This window comes from Macaca fascicularis, chromosome 2 (genome assembly GCF_037993035.2).
Source record: "Macaca fascicularis isolate 582-1 chromosome 2, T2T-MFA8v1.1".
NCBI classification, from domain to species: Eukaryota; Metazoa; Chordata; class Mammalia; order Primates; family Cercopithecidae; genus Macaca; species Macaca fascicularis.
The window spans coordinates 7,622,640-7,648,124 of NC_088376.1; the positions used below are offsets into that span (position 1 = coordinate 7,622,640).

The window sequence follows — 25,485 nt, forward strand, 5'->3', positions numbered from 1 at the left end:
GGTGTGGCGGCATGCAACTGTAGTTCCAGCTACTCGGGAGGCTGAGACAGGAGAATTGCTTGAATGCAGGAGGCAGAGACTGCACCACTGTACTCCAGCCTGGGCAACAGAGCAAGACTCCACCTCAAAAAAAAAAAAAAAAAAGCCATAATAAATTCTATAAAATTTTTATGAGGAAGTAGCTGCTTAGATTAACAATAATCATTAAAATATAGCAAAAATGGGAAGTGAAAATGCCTCTTCAGCTTTTATAACAAGTTATTACAAAAATATTTGGCAAGGATTACTCATGCCTGTAATCCTAGCACTTTGAGAGGATAAGCTTGGGCAACACAGTGACACCCCATCTCTATAAAAATATTAAAAAATTAGCCAGATGTGGCAGTGCATGCCTGTAGTCTTAGCTACTCAGGAGGCTGGAGTGGAGGATTGCTTGAGCCCAGGACTTTGAGGTTGATTTCATACGCCACTGTGTTTCAGCCTGGGCAACAAAGTGAGACTCTATCTTTACATAAATACAATAAAATACACTTTAGAGTTTGCGCTCACTCACAACCACTGCCCACCATTTCGCAGACACACATGTGTGGTCCTGGCCACCCTGCCGCAACCAACACATTTGCCGATCTCACTGCCACTGCCCTGTCCCCACCAACACATGCACACATGCAGATCCCGCCACCCCGTAACTGTTGGCACCAGCATGTGCACAGACCACACTGACACTGCCCTGATGAAGCACTTTGGCCAGAACATCCATTGGAGCATTGTTGCCAGTGGCCTGAGAACACCTCACTCCCTCCAGCACAGCAGGTGTTTAACCTCAAGGGACCAGAGAACAAAGCTGTGGGCCTAGCCCCAGGTCCCCAGAGTTACAGCAGGCGGGCCAGGAGTGCTGAGCAGAGCCTTGGCCTCATGAAATCATACAGAAATGAAGCCAGTTAACTGACCCCAGGTTCTATACCACAGTCAATCCCTCAAAGGAATTAAAGACTATAAAAGGAAAAAGCCCTGTTCAATTGACAGCAGCTTCACAGATGAAAGGAACATCAGCCCACACAGATGAGAAAGAACCAGCACAAGAACTTTGGCAACTCAAAAGGCCTGAGTGTCTTCTCACCTCCAAACATACACACTAGCCACCCAGCAATGGTTTGTAACCAGGCTGAAATGGCTGGAATGACAGACATAGAATTCAGAATCTGGGTGGCAACAAGAATCATTGAGATTCAGAAGAAAGGTGTAAGGAAGCCAATAAAATGATACCAGAGCTGAAAGATAAAATAACCATTTTATGAAAAACAAACAAACAAAAAAACTAATCTGATAGAACTGATATTACCATTGGAAATTTTAATATCAGGATTGGCCAAGCTGAAGAAAGAATTCCAGAGCTTAAAGACTGGTTCTTTTAATCAACTCATTCATGTAAAAATTAAAAAAAAAGAATTTTAAAAATTGAACAAAATCTCCAAGAAATACAAGATTGGGTAGAGGCCAAATCTATGACTCATTGGCCTCACTGAAGGAGAGGGAGAGGGAGCAAGTAACTTGGAAAACATATTTGAGGACATTGTCCATGAAAATTTTCCCAGCCTCACTAGAGAAGTCAACATTCGAATTCAGGAAAACCAGAGAAGTCCTACAAGATGCCATACAAGGCAACCATCCTCAATACACATTGTCATCAGATTCTCGGAAGCCATGTGAAAGAAAACATATTAAAGGCTGGGCACAGTGGCTCACACCTGTAATCCCAGCAATTTGGGAGGCAAGGACGGGTGTATCACCTGAGATCAAAAGTTTGAGACCAGCCTGGCCAACATGGCAAAACCGCGACTCTACTAAAGATACAAAAATTAGCTGGGAGTGGTGGCACATGCCTATAATCCCAGCTACTTGGGAGACTGAGGCAAGAGAATTGCTTGAACCCAGGAGGCGGAGGTTGCAGTCCTGGGAGGTGGATGTTACAGTGAGCCGAGATAGCTCTACTGCACTCCAGCCTCCGCAACAGAGTGAGACTCTGTCTCAAAAAGAAAAAAGAAAAAAAAGAAAAAGAAAATATATTGAAAATAGCTAGAGAGAAGGGAGAAGGGCAAGTTACCTACAATGGGAACTTCATCAGGCTCAAAGCAGACTTTTCAGCAGAAACCCTACAAGCAAGAAAAGACTGAAGGCCTATATTCAGTAGCCACAAAGAAAAGAAATTCTAACCAAGTATTTTATAACCAGCCAAACTAAGTTTATAAGCAAAGAAGCAATAAAATCTTTTCAGTCAATCAAATGTTAAGAAAACCATGAGAACTATTTTAAAACAAGTCCTTAAGTTAGTGCTAAATATGGAAATGAAAGACTATTACCAGCCAGCGACCACAAAAGCACACTTAAGTACGTACACCATTAACATTGTAACACAAAGACACAAACGTGTACATAACAACCAGGTAATAACATGATGACAAGATCAAATGCACATATATCAACATTAACTTTAAATGTTGAGCTAAACATCCCACTTAAAAGACACAGATTGGCAAGTTGAATAAAGAAACCAGACCCAACTCTATGTTATCTTCGAGAGACCCATCTCACATGTAATGACATTCATAGACTCCAAAGCAAGTGATGGAGAAAAATCTACTAAGACCACTGAAAACAAAAAGAGCAGGAGTACCTATTCCTATTTCAGAAAAACAGACTTTTAAACCAACAAAAAAAAAATTTTAAAGCCAAGAAGGGCATTATGTAATGATAAAGGGTTCAATTCAAAAAGAAGAATTAACAATCCTAAATATATACGCACCCAATGCCAGAGCACCCGGATTTGTAAAACAAGTTCTTATAGAAACATGAAGAGACCTAGATAACTATACAGTAATAGTAGGAGACTTCAACAGCACACTGACAGTGTTAGATGGATCACTGAATTAGAAAACTAACAAACATATCCAGGATCTAAACTTCAACACTTCACCAAAAGGACCTAATAGACATCTGTAGAGGACTCCATGCAACAACAGCAGAACATATATTCTAATCTGCACATGACAGATAGTCAAAAATCACACAGATGTTCAGCTATAAAGCAATTCTCAACAAATTTTAAAGAAACCAAAATCATACCAAGCATACGCTCAAGACTACAGCATAATTAAAAGAGAAGTCAATACCAAGAACTCTCAAAATCATATACAATTACATGTAAACTAAACAACCTATTCCCCAATGACTTTGGGGTAAAGAATGAAATTAATGCAGAAATTAAAAAAAATTCTTATAAACTAATGAAAACAAGAATAAAATATAATAGGATCTCTGGGACATAGCTAAAACAGTGTGAAGAGGAAAGCTCATAGCACTACATGGACATATGAAGAAGTTAGACCTCAAAATAACATTTATATTGCATCCAGATAAACTACAAAAACAAGAGGAAACCAACCCCAACCTAGCAGAAGAAAATAAATAACCAAAGATCCCAGCTGAACTGAACAAAATTCAACATAAAAATGTATAAAAAGGATTGATGAACCCAAAGTTGGTTCTTTTAAAGAATAAAACATTGATAGACTGCTAGCTAGATTAATAAATTAAAAAGTGAGACTATCCAAATAAACAAAATTAAAAATGACAAAGGTGACATTGTCACCAACCCCACAGAAATACAAAAATCCCTCAGAGACTATTATGATCAACACTTTGGAGACAAACTAGAAAACCTAGAAGAGATGGATAAATTCCTGGAAGCGTATAACCTCTCCTGAGTGAAATGAAAATCATTGACAGACTATAAGGAGGTGAATTAATTCAAAGGTGAATTAATAATGAAAAACCTACCAACAAGAAAAAGCCCTGGACAAGAGAGATTTCACAGCCAAATTTCACCAGACATATAAAGAAGAGCTGGTACCAATGCTACTGAAGTTATTCCAAAAAAAAAAAAAAAAAAAATTGACGAGGAAGGACTCCTACCAAAAACATCAGACCAATATCCCTGATGAATCCAGATTTTAAAATTTTCAACAAAATATCAGGAAACTAATACCAGTAGCACATCACAAAGCTGATCCATAGCAATCAAGTAAGCTTTATTCCTGGGATGCAAGACTGGTTCAACACATGAAAACCAATAAATGTGGTTTACCACATAAACAGAATTGAAAACAAAAACCACATAATCATCTCAATAGATGATGAAGAGCTTTTTCATAAAATTCTACATCCTTTCATGTTAAAATCTCTCAATAAACTATATATCAAAGGGAGTACCTAAAAGAAAATAAGAGACATCTGTGACAAACCCACAATTAACATCATGCCAAATGGGAAAAAGTTGAAAGCATTCCCCATGAGAGCCAGAACAAAACAAGCATGTCCACTCTTAGCACTGCTATTCAACATAGAACTAGAAGTCCTATCCAGAGCGACCAGTCAAGAGAAAGATGTAAAAGATACACAAATAGGAAGAGAGAAACTCACACTATATCTCTTTACAAACAATATGATTTTATACCTAGAAAGCTACATAGTCTCTGCCCAAGGACTCCTAGATCACATGAACAACTTCAGTAATGTTTCAGAATACAAAATCAATGTGTAAAATTTAGTACATTTTTATATACCAATAATGTTCAATCTAAGAGCCAAATCCAAAATGGAATCAAATTCACAATAGCTATAAAAAGATAAAATACCTAAGAGAACAGTTAACCAGGGAGGGCAAAAATATCTACAATGAGAATTACAAAACGCTGCTGAAAGCAGTCAGAAAAGACACAAACAAATGAAGAAACATTCCGTGTTGATGGATAGGAAGACTCAGTACTATTAAAATGACCATACTGCCCAAAGAAATGTACAGATTCAATGCTATTTCTACCTAAACTACCATTGATATTTTTCAAAAAAATTAGAGAAAGCAATTTAAAAATTTATATTGAACCAAAAAAAGCCCAAATAGCCAAAGCAATCCTAAGCAAAAAGCACAAAACCAGAAACATCACACAGCCTGACTTCAAACTATGTACTACAAGGCCTCACTAACCAAAACAACATAGTAGCGGTAGAAAAACAGACACATACACAAATGAAACTGATTAGAGAACCCAGAAATAAACCCACGCAAGGGCTTTGACAAAGCTGACAAAAACAAGCAGTGGGGTAAAGAATTCCTGTTCAATAAATGATGCTGGGATAGCTGGCTAGCCATATGCAAAAGATTGAAACTGGACCCCTACATTTCACCATATATAAAAATCAACTTAAGATGGATTAAAGATTTAAATATGAAACCCAAACCTATAAAACCCCTGGAAGAAAAACTAGGAAATATTACTCTGAACATAGGTTTTGGCAAAGATTTCATGGCAAAGACTCCAAAAGCAATTGCAACAAAAACAGTAATTGACAAGTGAGACTTATTAAATTACAGAGCTTCTGCACAGTAGTGGGAACTAGGAGGAGAATACACAGACAACATACAGAATGGGGGGAAATATTTGCAAACTATGCTTGTAACAAAGGTCTAATATCCCATATCTATAAGAAACTTAAACAAAGTAACAAGCAAAACCAAACAACCCCATTAAAAAATGGGCAAAGGACATGAATGGGCACTTCTCAAAACAAGACATACATGTAGCAAACAAGCAAATGAAAAAAATGTTTAACATTACTAATCATCAGAGAGGTGCAAATCAAAACCACAATAAGATACCATCTCATACTAGTCAGAATGGCTATTATTTAAAAGTCCAGAAATAACAGATGCTGGTGAGGATGTGCAGAAAAGAGAAAGCTTATACACTGCTGGTGGACATGTAAATTAGTTCAGTCACTGTGGAAAACAGTTTGGAAATTTCTGAATGAGTTTAAATGAGTACCACCTTTTTACCCAGCAATCTCATTACTAGGTATATAGCCAAAGAAATATAAATTGTTCTATGTGACGACACATGCACACATATATGTTCATTATAGCAGTATTTACAAAAGGAAAGACGTAGAATCCTTTAATGATGAATTAAATGGAGAAAATATGGTACATATACATCATTGAATACTACATAGCTCTAATAAAAATGAAATTATGTTCTTTCAGAAACAGGGATGGAGCTGGAGGCAATTATCCTAAGCAAATTAATGCAAAAACAGAAAACCAACTACACGTTCTCACTTATAAGTGGGAGCTAAACACTGAGTACATGTGGATACAAAGAGGAGAACAATAGACACCAGGGATCACTTAAGGAGAGAGAGTAGGAGCAGGTGAGGATCAAAAAACCACCTATGAGGTGCAATGTTCGTTACGTGAGTGACAAAATAATCTGTACAAAAAGCTTCCATGACATGCAATTTACCCATGTAACAAGCCTGCACGTATACCCCTGAAACTAAAATAAAAGTTAGAAAGAAAGGAAAATATAGTTGAGAAAATGGAAAAAAATCTACAGACAGCAAGAAAATGTTGGCAGTTCATAAACGATATAAGGATTCTCTAAATTCAAAATTGAGAAAACAAGCACACAATTAAAAGTGGGCAATAAACTTCAGGTGACAGTTTAGCATAGGATATATAGCTGGCAGATCAGCACAAAAAATACTCATTATTAATCAGTAAGAAATAAACATTTAAACCACAATGAGATACCATCACACACCTACTAAAATAACTAAAACTGTATATACTGACTAAATGATGGCAAGGATATTAGTAAGTGGAACTATAATATATTTTTGTGGGAATATAAAATGGTATAATCAATTGTAAAACAGTATGATACTTTTTAAAACATTCTTAAAACAAACACTTACATGATTTTGCTCTTTCACTTGTACCGTATTTCCATATAAAAACTTATGCACAAAACATCCCCTATCTATCAGCAGATGAATTTATAAACACATTGCAGTAGACACATTTGAAATAGTACTTAGTAGACTATCATTTAGCAATAAAAATGGCACGAATGACAATATGGAAGAAAAAAGCCAGGCCAACAAACGATATATATTCTATTATTACATTAATATACAATTCTAGAAAAATGCAAATTAATCTATAGTGGCAAATGAGTAGTTGCCTGGGGAATGCACGGAGTTCCTTACCTAAGTAGAATGAATAATTCTAGTGTTCTGTAGCAGCTAGGGTGACTACAGTTAACAATAATTTATTGTATATTTCAAAGTAGCTAGAATAGAGTACCTGTAATGTTCCCAACACAAATAAAGAACATTCAAATTGGAAAATAATAAGTCAAGTTATCCTTGTTCACAAATGAAAAATCTAGACTCCATCAAAAATTGTCAGAACTGACAAATGACAAATGAATTCAGTAAAGTTTTAGGATACAAAATCAACAAACAAAAATCAGTAGCATTTCTATACACCAACAGTAAAATTCTGAAAAAGAAATTTAAAAATCCAATCTCATTTACATTAGCTACAAAAAATAAATTAACTAGGAATTAATTTAACTAAAGAAGTTAAAATCTTTACAATGAAAACTATAAAATGCCAATGAGGAAAACTGATGAAGACACAAAAAAATGAAAAGATAGCTTCTGTTCATGGAATGAAAGAATTAATACTGTTAAAATGTGCATAATACCAAAAGCAATCTACAGATTCAATGCAATCTTTGTATAAATACAAATAACATTTTTCCAGAAATGAAAAAACAATCCTAAAATTCAGATGGGACCACTGAAGACCCCAAATAGTCAAAACAATACTGAACAAAAAGAATGAAATTGGACGTATCACATTACGTATGCAAATCAATAAACTTGATACGTTACATTAATACAATCAAGGACAACACCACACGATTACTTCAATAGATGTCAAAAGAGAATTGGATAAAATTCGACATCAATTCATGACGAAAAAAACTATCAACAAACTGGGCATAGAGGAAACATGCCTCAAAATAACAAAGGCTGTATATATAAAACCCACAGCTAGCACCATATTGAATGGGGAAAATTTGAAAGCCTTTCTTCTAAGTTCTGGAAGAAGATAAAGACGCCCACTTTCAGCCCTTTTATTCAAAAGAGTACTAGAAGCCCTAGTCCAAGCAGCTAGACAAGATAAATAAATAAAAAATGATTGAGGTGATGTGTAGTTTAATTACCCTGACTTGATCATTATACACTGTATGAATGTATCAAAATATCACATGGACCTATTAAATATGTGAAACTATTATATGTCGATAAAAATAAATTTTAAAAGAGTAGACAGTATAGAAATAGGTGGAGTTCTCTTATCCAAATATTAATTGAATGCTGTCTTACTTTCAGTGCACACTAGTAGACACTGAAAATACAACTCTGAAAAAGACTTGGTCTCTGCCTTTGAAGAACAAAATTATTTAATGAAGACAACAAATGCTTTCACAAAGGTTTTCTAGGGGAACAATGAAAGTTTAAGGAGTGGTATATTACTTCAATTTAGGTGGTCCTGGGAGACAGAAGGAGGGAAATCAGAAGAAGAAAGTGAACGCAACGCCTAGAGATAAAACTTTAAAACGGCAATTGGCAACGTAAGATGAAATTGAAGAAAAATCTGAGAAAGTAACAGTCAAGGATATCTATTTAACTGTACTCTTAAACTTACTTAAAGAAGACACAAGAAAGGTAATGGATAGAAAGAGATATTAAATGCTGGAAAGTGTGTTTAAAAAGATGTCCTATTTACTGGAGGGAGGCTTAACGGTAGACAGATATTCCAATTATCTATTACTGCAAAATGACTCACCCTCCAAAAAATTATTTGATTATACTCATGGATTCTGTGAGTAAGGAATTAGGGCAGGGCTCAGCAAGTGTGGCTTGTCTTTGTTCCACAATATCTAGGGTCTCAGCTGTGAATATTTGAACAGCTGGAAACCTGACACCTCTAGAGCATCTTCACTCACATGTCTAGTTTATGGGCAGGGATTACTCAAATAGCTTCCTCCCTGTGTGTAACTGCAGAGACTCTCAATGTGGCCTCTTCTTATGGCTCTCCAAGATGTTGGTCTCAGTGTAGCTGGATTTTTTATTTTGCAACTCGTGTCTCCATAAGGGAGTATTTCAGCAAACAAAATAGAAGTTTTGCACCTTTTGTCAATGCACCCTCTACATAGTGCCACTTGTACCTATTTGTCTAAGCAGTCACAAGCCTATCCAGATTTAAGGAGGAGGAATAGAGACTCCCACTGGAGAGTCAACACTTTTGAAGTTAACACATTTTAAAAACCACAACAGCTGAATTCTAGAGAGAGAAGAAAATCTCATTTTTATGGAAGTGATAAATAAATCTCCCGAATTTTCTCAGCAAAATACATTACGCATTAACTATTGAAACACTTCTTGGGGAGGGGACGTGGAATGAGGATGAGAGAAAGAACTAGTGACTTGATAAGAGGGATCAAAAAGTCTGAAAGGCCACTTATGTTGAGAAGTCAGTGAGCAAAGAATAGAGATTTTGAGATTCTTTGGGAATTAAGAAAAATAGCGACATAAGGAAAAACACTTAGAATAATTCATTTATCAAATTCATGGCAAAAATACCAGAGGCAAAGTTAAAATATGAACACAAACTATGGAAAATATATAACAATGGGCTGACAATTTAATATTAAGCGATGTTACAAATTAATAAGACCAATGACTCAAGATGAACACAGTGTTCTAATAATGAATATTAGGTATAAGCCTGGAGCACTACATGAAAACCTAAAATACTTTCTACTGCAAATATTGGGATAGATTTTAAAATAATAACACAGAAAGGAGGTTTTTTTCTATGTTTAAGGCTGTTTTTTGTTAATTAGTTTAATATTGTCTTATGACTATCTACAAAACATACAGCATAAATTTGATAGCCTTTAATAATGTTTGCAGTTGACGTCAAGAATATATTTGAGTTTCAATGTGAGCATTGATTAACGTGTGCTTTGTCATAGGAAATTCTATGAGAAAATGTAGAATAGTTTTTATATTGAGGGGAAAAAAAGAAAAACTTATAAATGTTATACAAAAATGTGTTTTAAATGATTTCAATTTATTAAACTACCAATAAATCTGAATATACACACTGGTAATTGCTGCATTTATAAACTCATAAACTCAGGTTTCGCTTTGAATAGCAGAATGCAGAGAAACCATCCGTTCCCAAATGCTGCTCTCTCTTTATCCCAGCAGGTGGGCTTCAAGCTTTTCTATACACGCAGTTATTGCCGGACAAATCTTTCCCCCTCTCTCTAAGAAATTCACCCCTCCCTTGAGCCACAGTTCTTTATGATGAGATGACTCATTAAGCTTTTTTCTCAGCCGGGAGCTGACACCCAATTAATGAGCTGACACTGTTCTGAGTCTGCTCTCACTAGTGCAATAAGGCTCTGTTTACAAACACAGGCTGTTGTGCGTGTTAGGGTGAGCAGGTTAAAACCTCCCTGCTGGGCCAGTTTGTTCAAAATCATAAGGGTTCTTTAAACAATGTCTTTGTGCCTTGCACATCAGACATACTGCTTTCAGCAGGGTGCAGGTCACCCTAATGACAATACCCTGTTTGGCGGGAAAGGGACCAATGGACCCAGCTTTTGGACTATAAACAATACAAATGGTAAAAATCTTATTACAAAGTTACTTTCAATACTATCTAACAGTAGATAATTTTATCTTTAAGATAAAATTTTAGGTTTGCAAACTTTTATTTTCAACGGAAAATTGTTGTTAAATCCAGACTCTATCTGTGTTTTCCTCCCTCCACCTAAAATTCCACCTGCCTTTCTTCAATTGGCAAACTCCTAATGAATCTCAGGCCCCAGCTAAAATACCATTTCTTCTGTGAAGTCTTTTTTGAATTTCTCAGGGAGGGGTAACACTCTGTACAGGGTCCTCATAAGAGTTTTTAAAGCCTCTATAATAGCATAGTAGCATTCGTTACACTAACTCTGTCTCTCTTTTATTTTTGTTTTTTTTTTTGTTTGTTTGTTTGTTTGTTTTTTTGAGACGGAATCTCTCTCTGTTGCCCAGGCTGGAGTGCAGTGGTGCGTTCTGAGCTCACTGCAAACTCTGCCTCCCGGGTTCACGCCATTCTCCTGCCTCAGCCTCCTGAGTAGCTGGGACTACTGGTGCCCGCCATGACGCCAGGCTAATTTTTTGTATTTTTTTTTTAGTAGAGACGGGGTTTCATCATGTTAGCCAAGATGGTCTCGATCTCCTGACCTCGTGATCCTCCCACCTGGGCCTCCCAAAGTGCAGGGATTACAGGCGAGAGCCACTGCGCCAGGCCACTAACTCTGTTATATTTCTTCTCTTTCTCTAAAGGAGAAGGATCTAAAGTATCTAGACATCGTACAGTGTACGACACATAGTAGATGCTGACTTAGGCTTCCAATTCTATGCCTATGGGCTACTTATAGCTGTGTTCTATACCTATTGGTGTCAGTTGTTACTTCATTTTACATCTAAAGAACCTATTGGTTACGAAAATCATATCTCTTTCTGTACAATTAGGACCTCCTATTTTCCCCCACTTTAATAGTGAGCCACACAATCCCAGACACTGTGCTAGTCATGGGCAATCACAAGGTGAACAACTTACAGCCCATTTTCTCAAGGATCTCATAATCTCATATATAAATAATGGTGATTTACCTACTCTGTACCACTTCTGAGTATTAGGGTTTGGATCCAACAGGCATTTATTTGGAGATGGAGATAAACAATGTAGAAAAAAATAATTACACATATTGTTTTCATTGAGCAAAAATAATTTTTTTTCACTAAAGAAGACTTGAAGGTTAAAATTATATTATTGCAAGTAAAGACAAAGCAATCTGTTTCCTTGTCAAAAATTCTGACACTGATAGAGTGCAAACAGAGGTTGGCAGGTATTCAGCCGTCTCCCAATGATGCTTCCTCAGTGCCAAACTTCCCATTTAAAGTTCTCATTCTAATTCAACAAAGCCTGAAGGTAAAGAAAGCATAGGAATAGTGAAAAAGCTCAAAACTATAAAATTAAAAATCTCACTTGCCTGTGAATCACTAAAGGAAGGTGGATACAGGGCTTCCAAAGCATGGGGGAGCACACTCACTGTATGGATATTGGCATTTACACCCCACCCCTCGACCCCCACCCCACAGACACACTTCTTCAGAAAGGCATTTTCAGTTCACTGTCTTCTCTAGAAACTCAGAGAAAACAGCAAAAGCAAGACAAAATGGGGATACAATTTATTTTACAATGAAGTAATTATGAATTCCAATTAAAACCACAATGCCTACTGAGTGCATACTGTGAACTAGAAATCAGTCTAAATGCTTTCTGCTAATTAATTGAGAACACATACACAGCTCTCTAAAATAAGTGTCGCAGCCCTAATAGACGCATCCAATGATCCTTTGATTAAGGCAAGATCCCGTGTCAGATCCCTGTTCCACTCAGATTCTCCTTAGAATAAAAGATGAATAAAAATAAGAGGTTTCTTGTTGTTGTAGTTGTTGTTTGCTCATTTGCTTTTTGTCTCTGACTTAGTGTCTTTGTTGAAAAAGACTTTTGGAAGTAAAATGCTGAGAAGGAAGAGGAAACAAACTTCAGACCTTAATAAGGAAAATCTGTAACCATAAGAATTATAAGTGGCAAAATCTTATTCATTCTTAGTTTGTTGTAAAGCATGGCTACCCATATTTTGCCATACTTCATCTTCAGTCATACCTGCATGGATATTTTGCTAACCTGAAAGGCACTCTGTGGACCAGACATTCAGGAGGCCTATGTTTTGCCACTCATTAGATATACTTACCTGTGTCACTTGAATATTTATTTTTCTCTAATTTTATTAATTATGTTCTTCAGTTTCCAGAATAGCAGGCAACATACTTCTGGGCGTGTTCTCTTTCATTTGAATCTGTAAGAATTCATGATGGTCATAATGTATATGTTATTTGTGGGTAATGAAAAAACAAATATACAAGCATTCATATTTTCATATATGCCTTCTGCAAAAATGTAAGTATATAGAAGGTTTCAGTCAGTGTTAATGATTGAAACACAAAGATCTATCAATCATGATTATCATATCACAAAATTCATTATGCTTTTGATATGCTTGGAACTATGTGTATTTTATTGTATCATCCTTGCAAGAACTCTGTAAGGTTATTAATATCCTTACTTATGCGGAAGGGGATTGAGACTTTGAAATGTTAAACATCTTGGCCAAGTTCCTAATAACTAATAAGTGACAGAGTAACTAATAAGTGACAGAGTCGGAGTTTGAATCCAGATATACCTAAGCTTAAGGTTCACATTTTTAATAATTACCGATTTTCTTCTCCTCTGAGTGATGGAATTTCCTTAAAGATAGATATGTAGGCACTTGTATCTAGTCCCAAGCAATGTTGTAAATGTTCTAATAGAGATCAGAAAGGAAGTAATAATTGCTCTCTAGCTAAGAGGAGAATAATGGACCTGTTTTTGAAGAATGAGTAGATTTTCAGACAGAGAAGCAAACAAAAATTATGTAGGCAAAGGCAAAGAAATGTACAGAATGGTTAGACTTTGAGAATTTAAATTGTGGATAGAGAATTGCTAAGGCCTGTGAATGGTGGAAGTGAAAGCTGAGGTTTGAAAAACAGATTCGAGCTAGATTATAAAGATTCATGAACACTATATACAGAAATCAGGATTTCACATTTTCCTGAACATTTCCTGAATCTAACTATCAAACTTAATGAAAGTTTTAGTAAATATCAAAAGCAGGTTTAGTAAATATCAAAGGCAGGTTCTGTAGTCCTTTTTGCTTTCAACTTTTCTACCACCATCACATCACATCAGCCAACTTACTTAATATTGCCGGGATATGATTCCTATGTTTTAATTCATCTGTAACCTATTTAGAAACTGACACATTATCAAATGAAACATGGTCTTATATGATAGGGATCTGTGAATGGTACAGGAAATATATAAGAGTTGAATAATTCATATGTAGGAGTGACACTTGGAGGGAAGTAGGTCATGGAAATATGCATAGTGGTGAAGAGCATGAGCACTAGAGTTGGGTCTAAGTACTAATAAACCTAATAACCTCAAACTTTGTGTGATCCTGAAGACATGATTTACCTTTTAGTTTATTCTTAAGTAGTGACAGCAATGAAAGTATAATGAATGATCAATAAATATTGATTAGTCAAAGATTCTGAGAGGATAGAAATTGATGATAGTCATTCAGGAAGGGCAATGGAAGAACAGGAAATAAGACACAGGTACAGGTATGTCCCATGCTAGGAGTAACTAGAATGAGTATAGAAGTTGAGAAATCCAGGTAAATTTGAGTTGGATATGCCAGAATCATGTTTGAGGCAGCATAGTACAATGGAAAACACACTGGATTCCCCACTAGGCCACTTTGACAGTCTTCTGTATTTAGCACTTAACCACTCTCCTGAAACAATTTTTTTAATCCATAAAACATGTTTAATTGTTCAGAAGCACATAGGAGACTGTTTAGCATGAAAAATTCAATATGTATTATTAGGACGTCCATCTTTCACAGAGCTATATGGCAATTTTATTATATCTATGACTCGCACATGTACAACCCAATACTGTATTGGAAGACTCACCTGGTTCTAACATTTAAGCATTGGGATAATGTCCTCCTGCATAATTTGTGATAAAGAACTCTTTCCTACAAAACAGGTTCATAAATGTTATACTTGAATATAAAAGCATACTACCAAATAAACAGATTTAGGGTAAAGAAAGCAGTAAACTTTCTGTTAACTCCTCTTAGATCTAAAATTCCCAGAGCCATAATGTATACATTATATTAAAGAATTTTTAAAATCTTGGGGGAAATAATCTTTCTTAACTTTGTTTAACTCAGACCTTCCCACACTTATTTGACCACTGAACCATTTTTATCATGAAATATTTGTTAATAGTCAATGGAACTGTGGCACCTAGGGTTCTACTTTGGTTAATAATACAGGTTAGAGCTGTAGTAAACTGAAGACTTGACTAGGGCTGGAGGATCATTTTTCACATGGCTGTTGGCAGGAGGTCTCAGTTTTTCATCACATGAACCTCTCCACAAGGCTGCCTAAATGTCCTCATGACATCACAACTGGCTTTTTCCATGGTAAGTGATCCCAAAGAGATAGAAAGGCGAAAGCCCCAATGTTTTTTGTGACAGTCTCAAAAATTACCCAGATGGTCACTTCTGGCATATTCCGTTTGTTTCAAGTGACTCACTAAGTCCAGCGCACCTTCCAGGGGAGAGATATTAAGCTCCATCTCTAAAAGGAAAGAATGTCAGAGAAGTAATTAACAGATCTTAAAGTCACTCTATATTGGCCTTTTGAATGTAGGGAGGGAAGCTCCGCAACTTGCTTACTTGATATATTAGCCTGTTCTTATGCTACTAATGAAGACATACCCAAGACTGGGTAATTTATACAGAAAAAGAGGTCTCACATGGCTAAGGAAACCTCATAATCATTGTGGAAGGCAAAAGAGGAGAAATGCACATCTTACATGGAGGCAGGCAAGAGAGAGCATGTGCAAGGGAGCTCCCTTTTATAAAACCATCAGATCTTGTGAGACTTATTCACTATCACGGGAACAGCACAGTAAAAACCTGCCCCAGTGATTCAATTACCTCCCAATGGGTCCTTCCCATGACACATGGGGGTTATTACAATTCAAGGTGAGATTTGGGTAGGGACACAGAGCCAAACCATATCATTCGACTCCTGGCCCCTTCCAAATGTCATGTCCTCACATTTCAAAATCAATCATGCCTTCCCGATAATCCCCCAAATCTTAACTAATTCCTGCATTTACTCAAAAGTCCAACTCCCAGGTCTAATCTGAGACAAGGCAAGTCCCTTTTGCCTATGAGCCTGTAAAATCAAAAGCAAGTTATTTACTTCCTGGATACAATGGAGGCACAGGCATTGGGTAAATATGTCCATTTCAAATGGGAGAAATTGACCAAAATGAAGGGGCTACAGGCCTCATACAAGTCTGAAATCCAGAGGGGCTGTCAAATCTTAAAGCTCCAGTATAATCTCCTTTGACTTCACGTCTCATATCTAGGTCACATTGATGCCAGAGATGCATTCCCATGGCCTTGAGAAACTCCACTCCTGTGGCTTCATGGGGCTCAGCCTCCTTCCTTGCTGCCTTTGTGTGCTGGCATTGAGTGTCTGTGGTTTTTCCAGGTGCACAGTGCAAGCTGTCAATGGATCTACCATTCCGGGATCTGGAGGATGGTTGCCCTCTTCTCACAACTCCACTACACAGTGCCCCACTGGGGACTCTGTGTGGGGGCTCCAACCCCACATATTCCTTCTGCATTACCCTAGCAGAGGTTCTCAACAAGAGCCCCGCCTCTGCAGAAAACTTCTGCCTGGACATCCAGGTGTTTCCATACATTCTCTGAAACCTGGGCGGAGGTTCCTAAACCTCAATTATTGACTTCTGTGCACCCACATGCCCAACACCATCTGGATGCTGCCAAGACTTGGGGCTTGCATTGTCAGAAGCAATGGCCTGGGCTATATATTGGCCCCATTTAGCTACAGCTGGAGCAGCTGGGACACAGGACACTAAGTCTCAAGACTGCACACAGCAGAGATCCTTGGACCTGGCCCAGGAAACCATTTTTTTCCCTCGTAGGTCTCTGAGCCTGTGATTGGAGGGGTTCCAGTCACTGACATGCCCTGAAGACATTTTCCCCATTGTCTTGGTGATTAGCATTTGGCTCCTCATTACTTATGCAAATTTCTGATGCCAGCTTGAATTTCTCCCCAGAAAATTGGCTTTTCCTTTCTACATTTTCACTCTGCAAATTTTTCAAACTTTTATGTTCTGCTCCCTTTTGAACACTTTACTACTTAGAAATTTCTTCCCCAGATACCCTAAATCATGTCTCTCAAGTTCAAAGTTTCACAGATCTCTAAGGCAGGGACAAAATGCCACCAGTCTATTTACATAGCAAGAGTGATCTTTACTCCAGCTCACAACAAGTTCCTTATCTCCATCTGAGACCACCTCAGCCTGGACATTACTGTCCATATCACTATCAGCATTTTGGTTAAAGCCATTCAACATGTCTCTAGGAAGTCTCAAACTTTCCCACACCATTCTGTCTTCTGAGTCCTTCAAGTCTCTAGGAAATTTCAAACTTTCCCACACCATTCTGTCTTCTGAGTCCTTCAAGTCTCTCGGAAGTTCCAAACTTTTCCACATTTTCCCATCTTCTGAGCCCTCCAAACTCTCCCAATCTCTGTCTGTTACCCAGTTCCAGTTGCTTTCACATTTTCAGATATCTTTACAGCAGCACCCCACTACCCGGTTACTGTATTAGACTGTTTTTGCACTGCTAATAAAGACATACTTGAGACTGGGTAATTTTTAGAGAAAAAGAGATTTCATGGACTCACAGTTCTGCATGGATGAGGAAGCCCCACAATCACAGCAAAAGGTGAAAGAGGAGAAAGGCACATCTTACAGGGTGGCAGGCAAGAAAGAGCATGTGCAGGGGATCTCCCTTTTATAAACCATCAAATATCATGAGACTTATTCCCTATCATGAGATCATCACAGGAAAAGCCTGCACCCATAATTCAGTTACCTCCCAAAGGGTCCCTCCTACAACACATGGGGATTATTACAATTCAAGGTGAGATGTGGGTGGTGATACAGAGCCAAGCCATACCACTCAGTTACCTCCTTGTTTCCCCTGCATCCTTAATGTTTCACTGTAGAAATCCCAGGTCTTCCTCAAAATGGTGTTTAAATCCATTTTTTGTCTAGATGATTATTAATTTAGAAAACATTCCAAGTAAATATTATATGCATCACTTATCTGCACAGAGTAATTATTTTGTGAATTCTGGTTAAGTTTCACTGAGAAAGACTTCTTTCATTTAAATACTCTAGGAAATATAATGTGAGGGACCTAGTTATGTTTAATAATAATTGTACTAGCCATGAGTTCTCCAAATTCTGAGACAATTGAGAAATGCAGAAAGTGTGATTTAAGAATGGCTCCATATGTTAAACCTTGAAACTGCAAAACATTCCCTAGGCAAGATTAGGCTCTTATATTTAGATAACATTGCAGTGATAACAATTTGATTTTTACTTTAGCAGGAATATTAGCTATTTCTGCATGTTTCTTTTAAAAATGTAAGTAAAATGGGACTTTTAATACAAGAAACGTGACAGACTCAGACATTCTGGATTTTGGTATCGATCGCATGAACTTGGGAAAACTATACCACCCTCATTAGCCTGGTAATTTTCTGTAAAATCAAAATAAATATATTGCTAAATTAGATAGTCTAAGTGCCATCTGTTGAAAAATGCTTTGGTCCTACTATTCCTACTTATTTTTAAATGAATTCCTGGCAAAATCTTAATGCTACAAGCTGTTCTGATTTCTAAGGTGACAAAAGACAGATGTTTTAAGTGAACAAAAATACATGCGCTAATACTCAGGAAAAGCTATTTTTTAATTGTTTTTTGACCTGTAAAAGATATAATCCAAGTGCTAGACATGATTCTGTGGAAAACATATATGTATTCGTAACATTCATAAAACCCTCTATGTTTATACAAGGTCCACGTAAATATTGTTCCTCTTAAAATAAACTATCTGAATAATTGAAATGGCTTAATCCAAATAATCAAGCATGCAGCAAACTACCAGAAGACAGGTGAGTGATGTTTGTTTATTTAAATAAGAAAAAGAGAACCAAATTATGTCACCAGGGATTAAAATAACACATTGCAGGCAATTGTGTCTCATAATTCATAACAAAATAAAACAAAAAAGGTGGACTTGGTGGTGGTTCAACGCTAAGGAATTAGGGCTGTTTCAGGTCTGTTCCGTTATTGATCTGCTCAATGAAGTCCCATCAGCTGGAATGAAGGGCCTAGAAAATGGGGCTTTTGACACAAGCAAATATATAATGTCCACTGTGCACAGGCATCATGACCAAGTGGCTGCAGTCAGCTAGTAAGACTTGCAACATAAATAGTCTCTGATGAAAACTCATGCTGTATTTTGTACACCTGGGAGAATTTTTTTAAAAACTAGGAGCTTTAAAGAGAGAAGGTGCTGATGTGTGAGCTAGTGTCACCATTACTTCCCATTGTGGGGTGAGCAAGTACTATGGGTGAAGTAACCTTCTCCTCACCAAGCAGACCCTATTGAACCTTTTTGCTGTGTGTGGTTTCTTTACCTATGCATCTAAATAAGTTCTATTTTTAGGTTTGATAGGTCCTCAATTCTTGTTTTGGGTTCACTGCTTTTATAAAATTTACCCTAAAGTGTCAGACCACCTAAAGACAACTAGAACTATATGAGAATCATGTAGGTGCCTCTCTGTCTTATGTTTAACAAACACATATTTAGCATGTAAATTCTGCCAAGCCTAATGCTGAAATCTTCATGTACGTTGTATTAGTCTGTTCTTTCATTGCTATAAAGAAATATCTGAGAGTGGATAATTTATAAAGAATAGTGGTTTAATTGGCTCATGGTTCCACAAGATGTTCAGGAAGCATGATGCTGGCCATTGTCATCTGGGGAAGCCTGGGGAATTCTACAATCATGGCAACAGACAAAGGGGAAGTGTCTCCTCTTACATAGCCAGAGCACGAGTAAGAGAAAGAGGGGAGGTGGCATGTGCTTTTAAACAACCAGGTATCACAAGAACTCACTTCATGAAAACAACGCCAAAGGGGAATGGTGTTAAACCATGAGCAACTACCCTCATGATCCAATCACTTCCCTCACCTCCAAAATTAAGGATTACACTTCAAAATAAGATTTGGTTTGGGACACAGATCCAAAACATATCATTTGCCCCTGGCCCCTCCCAAATCTCATGTCTTTCTCACAATGCAAAATACAATCATGTCTTCCCAACATTCCCCCAAAGTGTTGACTCATTTCAGCATTAACTCAAAAGTCCACAGTCTGAAGTCTTATCTGAGACAAAGCTAGGCCTATGAGCCTGTAAAATGAAAAACAAGTTAGTTATTGACAGGGTACAATGTGGGTATAGACATTGGGTAAACAAAACTTTGTCAAAAGGGAGAAATTGAAAAAAGAAAGCGGTTACAGGCCCCATGCAACTCCGAAACCCAGAAGGGCAGTCATTAAATCTGAAGGCTCCAAAATAATCTTCTTTTATTCCATGTACCACCTCCAGGGAACGCTGGTGCAAGGGGTGGGCTCCCAAAGCTTTGGGCAGCTCTGCTTCTGTCTCTGCTTCAGCTCTGCTTCAGCCTCCACAGTCACTCTAATGGGCTGCTTTTGAGCGCCTATGGCCCTTTCAGGTGCAAGGGTGCAAGCTGCTAGTGGATCTACCATTCTAGGGTCTACAAGATCATGGCTGTCTTCTCACAGCTGCACTAGGCAGTGACCCAGTGGGAACTCTGCATGGGAGCTACAACTCCATATTTCCCCTCCTCACTGACCTAGTAGAGCTTCTCTATAAGGGCTCTGTCCCTGAAGCAGGTTTCTGCCTGGACATCTAGGCTTTTCATAGATCATCTGAAATCTAGGCAGAGACACCTAATCCTCAATTATTGTGTTCTGTGGACCTGCAAACTTAACACCACATGGTAGCTGCCAAGGCTTATGGCTTGCACCCTCTGAAGCAGTTACCTGAGCTGTTCCTGGATCCCTTTGAGCCACGACTGGCTCAGGAGTGGCTGGGATGCAGGGAGCAGTGTCCCAAGGCTGTACAGGGCAACAGGGCCCTGGGGGCCTGGCCCATGAAACCATTCTTCTCTCCAAGGCCTCTGGGCCTGTAATGAAAGGGCCTGCCCCGAAGGTCTCTGAAATGCCTTGAAGGCCTTTTGTCCATTATGTTGGAAGCTTTTAGCATTTGCCTTCCTTTTAGTTACACAAATTTCCTTTTTTATGATTGGTGCACAACTGTTTATTTACATAAAAATTAATAAACAAATGTATATACTCAATGTGGTTATCCCATTTCATATCCATACAACAATTTTTTTTCCTCTAGTTACAATGAACTCAAATATAGTCACACATTGTCCTGTTTTCTGACATGAGAATGTTTGGGATTGAAGTTTCTTCAAAAAGGGGAGTTCACCAAGAAATCATCATGAAACCTGACTTTCATGGGGAATCAAGACAAAAGAAAGGCATCAGGAAAAAAGACAAAGAGGGGGAAAAAAACTATGTATGAAGGAAGATTTACAAACATCATAAACGTTCTCAACAGTGTTGTCATAATCCAGAAACACCCAACCCATCCCAAAGGTCTTTGCACATAATGAGTTAAGGTTAATGAGATGGAGAGGGTATAAAGATTGTTTTTCTTTAAAGGAAATAGAAAAACTACTCTCTCAAAAGTAAGCATATTATTGGCATTTGTCATCCTTGAATCTTTTTTTGTTATTTATTTATTTTTCAAAAAGTTATTGGTGTACAAGTGGTATTTGGTTACACGAGTAAGTTCTTTAGTGCTGACTTGTGAGATATTGGTGCACCCATCACCCAAGCAGTATACACTGCACCATATTTATAGTCTTTTAGCCCTCACACCACTCCCACTCTTCCCCTGAAGTCCCCATTTTATCATTCTTATGCCTTTGTGTCCTCATAGCTTAGATTCCACAAATCGTTGAGAACATACCGTGTTTCATTTTCCATTCCTGAGATACTTCACTTGGAATAATAGTCTCCAGTCTCATTCAAATCACTGCAAATGCCATTAATTCATTCCTTTTTTATGGCTGCGTAGTATTCTATCATATATATATATATATATATATATATATATATATATATATATATATATATATCACAGTTTCTTTATCCACTTGTTGATTGATGGGCATTTGGGTTGGTTCTACAATTTTGCAATTGTGAATTGTGCTGCTATAAACACGCATATGCAAGTATCTTTTTTGAATAATGACTTCTTTTCCTCTGGGTACATGCACAGTAGTGGAATTGCTGGATCAAATGGTAGTTCTACTTTTAGTTCTTTAAGGAATCTCCATGTTGTTTTCCATAGTGACTGTCCTTGTTTGCATTTCCACCAGCAGTGCAGAAATGTTCCCTGTTCACCGCATCCTTGACAACATCTACTGGTTTTTTTTTTTTTTAATGGCCATTCTCACAGGAGTCAGGTGGTATTGTGACATGGTTTTGATTTTCATTTCCCTGATCACTAGTGACGTTGAGCATTTTTTCATATGTTTATTTGCCATTTGTGTATCTTATTTTGAGAATTGTCTATTCATGTCCTTAGCCCACTTTTTGATGGGATTGTTTGTTTTTCTCTTACTGATTTGTTTGAGCTTGTTGTAGATTCTGGATATTAGTCCTTTGTGTATAGATTGTGAAGATTTTCTCCCACTTTATGTGTCGCCTGTTTACTCTGCCAACTGTTCCTTTTGCCATGCAAAAGCACTTTAGTTTAATTAGGTCCCAGCTATTTGTCTTTGTTTTTATTGAATTTGCTTTCATGTTCTTGGTCATAAAATTTTTGCCTAAGCCAATGTCTACAAGGGTTTTTTCAATGTTATCTTCTAGAATTATTATAGTTTCAGGTCTTAGGTTTAAGTCTTCAATCCATCTTGCATCAATTTTTGTATAGGGTGAGAGATGAGGATCCAGTTTCATTCTCCTACATGTGGCTAGCCAATTATCTCAACACCATTTGTTGAAAAGGATGTCCTTTCCCCCATTTTATGTTTTTGTTTGCTTTGTTGAAGATCAGTTGGCTGTAAGTATTTGGGTTTATTTCTGGGTTCTCTATTCTGTTCCATTGGTCTATGTGTCTATTTTTGTACCAGTAGCATGCAGTTTTGGTGACTATGGCCTTATAATATAGTTTGAAATCAGGTAATGTGATGCCTCCAGATTTGTTCCTTTTGCTTAGTCTTACTTTGGCTATGTGGGCTCTTTTTCAGTTCCATATAAATTTTAGAATTGTTTTTTCTAATTCTGTGAAGAATGATGGTGGTATTTTGATTGGAATTGCATTGAATTTGGAGATTGCTTTTGGCAGTAAGGTCATTTTCACAATATTGATTCTACCCATCCATGAGCATGGGATATGGGATATGTTTCCATTTGTTCGTGCCATCTGTGATTTCTTTCAGCAGTGTTTTGTAGTTTTCCTTGTAGAGATCTTTCAACTCCTTAGTTAGGTATATTCCTAAGTATTTTATTTATTTATTTATTTACTTGCAGTTATTGTAAAAGGAGTTGAGTTCTTGATTTGATTATCCACTTGGTCACTGTTGGTGTAGTGAAGAGCTACTAATTTGTGTATGTTAATCTTGTATCCAGAGACTGCTGAATTATTTTATCAGCTCTAGGAGCTTTCTGGTGGAGTCGTTAGGTACCTTTTCAAGGTAAACGATTATATCGTCAGCAAACAGTGACAGTTTGACTTCCTCTTTACCAATTTTGATGTCTTTTATTTCTTTCTCTTGTCTGATTGCTCTGGCTAGGAATTCCAGTACTATGTTGAAGAGGAGTAATGAGAGTGGGCATCCTTGTCTTGTTCCAGTTCTCAGAAGGAGTGATTTCAACATTTACCCATTCAGTATTATGTTGACTGTGAGTTTGTCATAGATGGCTTTTATTGCATTAAGGTATGTACTTTGTATGCCAATTTTGCTGAGAGTTTTAATCATAATGGGATGTTGGATTATGTCAAATGCTTTTTCTGCATCTATTGAGGTGATCATGTGATTTTTGTTTTTAATTCTGTTTATGTTGTGTATCACATTTATTGACTTGCATATGTTAAACCATCCCTGCATCCCTGGTATGAAACCCACTTGATCATGGTGGATGATCTTTTTGATATGTTGTTGGATTCAGCAAGCTTGCATTTTGTTAAGGATTTTAGCATCTATGTTAATCAAGGATGTTGGTCTATAGTTTTCTTTTTTGGTTATGTCCTTTACTGGTTTTGGTATTAGGGTGATGCTGGCTTCATGGAACGAATTAGGGAGAGTTCTTTCTTTCTCTGTCTTGTGGAATAGTGTCAAAAGGATTGGTACCAATTCTTCTTTGAATGTTTGGTAGAATTCTGCTGGGAATCCATCTGGTCCTGGACTTTTTTGTTGTTCTCAGTAATTTTTAAATGACTATTTCAATCTTGCTGCTTTTTATTGGTCTATTCAGGGTATCTAATTCTTCTTGATTTAAGCTAGGAGAGTTATATTTTTCCAGTAATTTATTTAACATCTCTTCTAGGTTTTCTAGCTTATATATGTAAAAGTGTTCATACTAGCCTGTAAGAATCTTTTATATTTCAGTGGTGTCAGTTGAAATATCTCCTGTTTTGTTTCTTAGTGAGGTTATTTGGATTTTTCTCTCTTCTTGGTTAATCTTGTTAATGGTCTATCAATTTTATTTATCTTTTCAAAAAACCGTTTTTTGGTTTCACTTACCTTTTGTATTGTTTGTTTGTTGTTGTTTCAATTTCACTTAGTTCCTCTCTGATCTTGGTTATTGCCTTTCTTCTGGTGGGTTTGGGTTTGGTTTATTCTAGTTTCTCTAGTTTCTTGAGATGTAACCTTGGAATGTCAGTTTGTGTTTTTCCATTCTTTTTGATTAAGCCACTTAGGGCTATAAACTTTCCTTTTAGCACTGTCTTGGCTGTATCCCAGAGGATTTGATAGGTTGTGTCATTATTGCCATTCAGTTTGAAGAATTTTTAATTTCCATCTTGATTTCATTTTTGACCCAGTGCTCATTCAGGAGCATGTTATTTAATTTCCATGTATTTGTATGGTTTTGAAGGTTCCTTTTGGAGTGGATTTCCAGTTTTATTCTACTGTGGTCTTCATACAATTCTAATTTTCTTAAATTTATTGAGGCTAGTTTTATAGCCTATCATATAGTCTATCTTGGAGAAAGTTCCATGCACTGTTGAATATAATGTGTATTCTGTGGTTGTTGGATGAAATCTTCTGTATATATTTGTTAAGTCCATTTGTTCCAAGGTATAGTTTAAAACCATTCTTTGTTGACTTTCCGTCTTGATGACCTGTCTAGTGCTGTCAGTGGAGTATTCAAGTCCCTCATTTTTGTTGTGTTGCTGCCTATCTCATTTTTTAGGTCTATTAGTTTTATAAATTTGGGAGCTCCAGTGTTAGGTGCATATATGTTTAAGATTGTGATATTTTTCCTCTTGGACAAGGCCTTTTACCATCACATAGTAGCCCTGTTTGTCTCTTTTAACGGTTGTTGTTTTAAAGTTTGTTATGTCTGATATAAGAATAGCTACCACTGTTGCTTTTGGTGTCCATTTACATGAAATGCCTTTTTCCACCCCTTTACTTTAAATTTTTGTGAGCTTTATGTGTTAGGTGAGTATTCTGAAGGCAGCAGATGGTTGGTTGGTGAGTTCTTTTCCATTCTGTGGTTCTGTATCTTTTAAGTGGAGCATTTCAGACATTCACAT

At 37.1% G+C, this 25,485-nt stretch overlaps 1 long non-coding RNA gene across 2 annotated transcripts in view; it reads right to left on the reverse strand.

Annotated features, from left to right (window-relative positions):
* Positions 1–11,675: 11,675 nt before the first annotated feature.
* Positions 11,676–25,485, reverse strand: part of LOC135969591 (uncharacterized) — a 42,630-nt gene continuing 28,820 nt past the window's right edge. The window contains exons 3-6 of one of the 2 annotated variants that reach the window (XR_010584863.2): positions 15,208–15,297; positions 14,623–14,687; positions 12,798–12,902; positions 11,676–11,962 (exon numbers count right to left, since the gene is read on the reverse strand). This is a non-coding gene — a long non-coding RNA (uncharacterized lncRNA). Of the gene's footprint in view, positions 12,565–12,797; positions 12,903–14,622; positions 14,688–15,207; positions 15,298–25,485 lie in introns of both variants that reach the window. The other variant, XR_010584862.2, reaches the window with a different exon arrangement.